This window comes from Phodopus roborovskii, unplaced genomic scaffold (assembly GCF_943737965.1).
Source record: "Phodopus roborovskii unplaced genomic scaffold, PHOROB, whole genome shotgun sequence".
Lineage (NCBI taxonomy): Eukaryota > Metazoa > Chordata > Mammalia > Rodentia > Cricetidae > Phodopus > Phodopus roborovskii.
Genome location: NW_026126636.1, coordinates 15233297 through 15236902, shown reverse-complemented (window position 1 = coordinate 15236902; position 3606 = coordinate 15233297).

Sequence of the window (3606 nt, the reverse complement as noted above, 5' to 3'; positions counted from 1 at the left end):
AATTTTTTAATTAATTTTTTATTTTACATGTCGATCCCAGTTCTCCCTCCCTCCCTCCCTCTTACCTGCTCTGCCCCCCACATGCACCCTGACCACCCTCCCCTCCCATCCCCCCACCCCAATTCCACATGTAGGGCAATGCCTTCCAGGTGGGGTCTTGTAGATTTGTCTAGTCATTTGAAGTAGGGACTAGGACTTCTCTCCTGTCTCTAGGTTAAGGCAGTATCCCTCCATGGGGGATAAGTCCGCAAGGTCTTTTGTGCACCAGGGATACATCTGGTTCCACTGTCTGAGGTCCCTTAGACTGCTGTCCTTCTAGCTGAGACCCATATTCAGGGGGGCCTGAGTGAGTCTCATGCTGGATTCCCAGCTGTCAGTCAGGGAGCCTGTTAGCTCCTCCTTGTTCAAGTCAGCTGTCTCTATGTGTTTCTTGTCCTCCTCTCCCTCTGCATCTGGATTCTAGTTAGACTCAGGTATGGGTGTTTGCTTCTGTTTCCAACAGGCATTAGATGAGGGCTCCATGATGGTGGATAAGTTAGTTGTTGATCTCACTATCCGGGAAGGGCATTTATGGTAGCCATTTTCTTAAATAAATCCAGGTCAGCGACATTTGCTGATTGGTGTGTATAATCCTTTGCATAGATACTTTAAAGTCCCAGCCTCTCCTTATGTACCAAGGTCAGTCAGCTCCATGACGGGAGCAACAAGGAACGGTGATAATAGCAGGTATAGCAACTTTTGTCCTCCCTGCTTAGTTCTGTGTGACGAGATAGGACACCACCAGACTCTGATATATCTGCATTATCACGACAAAAGATACCTGTTTAGTATTCAATTGACTATTAGAATATTTAAGATTCACAAAGAGGAGACCCTCATCCTATACATCCTAGTTGTTTTGTTAAGGCGAAGTGTGAGAAATCCAGTCTTACAACCCCCTGTTCTTGTTATTTGTTTGGAAACTGGAGTATGGACTTGGGGCTCTGAAGATGCAGGGCCCAATGGAGATAAAACTGTGACACTGTCAAGAAGGAGATGGTAAGCATGAAGACTTAAGATGATAAAGTCAGCACCCTCCCTGTGGAGTGGGGGGAGGATGGGCTGGGAGGGGTAGGAGGCATGGGAGGGGGGTCAGGAGGGAGAGGGAACTGGGATCAGTATGTAAAACAAGAAAAAAATATATTTATATAGTTTTTACATACATACATACATACATACATATATATATACATATATATATATATATATATACAGTCAGTACAGAGGTATGGAGAGCCTGGATAGACCTACAATAGTCCTTTATGGCTTCTGAATCTCTGATATTATTTATTTATTGTTGATCTCAGTGTCTGTGCTACTGGTGTATTTTCAGGAAGCGGTTTCCTGTATAAATTCTTTCAAAGGTACCTCCCACTTTCTATTCTAAGAAGTTCAGTGTGGCTGGATTTGTGTTGAGGTCTTTGATCCATTTGGACTTAAGTTTTGTGCATGGCGATAGATATGGATCTATCTGCAGTCTTCTACACACCAGCATCCAGTTGTGCCAGCACCATTTGTTGAAGATGCTTTTTTTCCCCCATTGTATAATTTTAGCTACTTTGTCAAAGATCAGGTGTTCATAGATGTGTTCTGAGGTATTTTTATGTTGATTAGAGGGACTGGTGTGGATAGTGCCGTTTTAACCGTGGTTAGGACTATTTTGGAGAGAAGCAGGTACTGGTGTGTCTAAACTGAAGCAAGTGAACTGGGCGCCACTATGTATTCATTCAACCTACTTTGCTTCTTGTGTGTGGATATAGTTTTTCTGGCTGCTTCAAGGTTCTGTTGCCTTGATTTCTCGTCCACGATCAACTGTACCCTGCAACTGTGAGCTTTAAGAACACTTCCCTGAGTATTTTATCGTAGCAACAGGAAAAGCAACAGGAAGAGCCCTCATGGTCCCCCACCCCCATAGCAACGCTTACCTGGTGACAACTCAGGGTTATGCCAGCCTTGTGTAGGTAACCACACTTGCTATGAGCTGACTAGTATAATGTGAAGTGATATTCAGGGGGTGGTATTGCACGGAACCACTCTTCATTCCTCACCTTCCTTCTTTCACGTTCCCTGAAGCAGAGACAGAGGGATATAGACGTGCTGACTACGTCAAACACTCAAGGGCTTCTTAATCTCCATGCTTGGACAAGCTACACGTTTGTACTACCAATCAACTACCACCAGTTGCATACAGAAATGTCTGATTAGCACCAAGACCGGTAAAAATCTGTTCATGTAAGTAAGGTCGTTTGGCACCGTGTATGAGTAGCAGATACCTCTGTAGGGTGCATAATGATTGCTGCACGGATTTTTGATTGCGCATGATAGCACCATGAAAAGACACTCTGCTGTTGAACATACCTCATGTAAGATAAGAAAGCAGTTAGCTATGCCTTTAACAGTCATGGTACTATGGTAAAGGAGGGAGATGGAGTTTTTCTGGTAGGTAGTATAGGGCATAAGCTTCACAGTTAGGTGGGACCAGGGGTAACTTTCCTCCTTTAGAAGTCTACACAATGCATTCCAAGTTGTGAAGCTAGTGAGGAGAAAACTTTCACCTCATTTTTAGCTTCCTCCACATTCTACAACCAAACCTTATGATATATTCACCAGTAAATCTGATGATTTTATTGGGAAACAACATGGATTTCAACACCCTGTGTTGGTGAGATGCATACTCCTGGGTCCTCCTTGTCTGACAGCTTTGACTCTGAGATACCTGATTCTGAAACGCCTGTTTAATAACCTGTTGCTTCTGGGCATTATCCATCTTTTCAGGGTACCTCAATTTCAAGTCTTTTAAAATTCTATTTTAATTATATTATAAAGTATCGTGTTTCTATAAAACTTTTTTATTGATCTGTATTTTCTTATATATATATGTATATATGTATATATATACATGTATATACACATGTATACATATATATATATAATTTTTCTTATTTTACATATCAATCCCAGCTCCCTCTCCCTCCCCCGACCCGCCCTTCCATCCCATTCTGTCCCTACTCCACAGGGAGGGTGATATCTTCCAGGAAGAATCATCAAAATCTGTCAAGTCATTTGGAGTAGAGTCTAGGCCCTCCCCCTGCCTCTAGTATCCCTCCATGGGGAATGTGCTCCCAAAGTCCTTTTGTGCACCAGGGATACCTCCTGGTTCCACTCAGAGGTTTCTTAGACTGCTCAGGCCTTTTAACTGAAACCCACATTCAGGGGGGCTGATTCAGTATAACACTGGTTTCCCAGCTATCAGTCTGGAGTCCATGAGCTTCCCCTTGTTCAGGTCAGCTGTCTCTGCAGGTATTTTTTTTCTTTTTTTTCTTTTTCTTTTTTTTTTTTTTTTGTAGCCTGGTCTTGATCCCTTTTCTTATCACTCCTCCCTCTTTGCAACTAGATTCCAGGAGTTCAGCTCAGTGTTTAGCTGTGGGTGTCTGCTTCTGTTTTCAACTAGATGAGGGCTCTATGATGGTGGATAAGTTAGTCATCAATCTCATTATCAGACCACGGCATATAAGGTAGCCTTTCCACTATTGCTTGTTAGTTGGGGTCATCCTTGTAGGTCTTTGG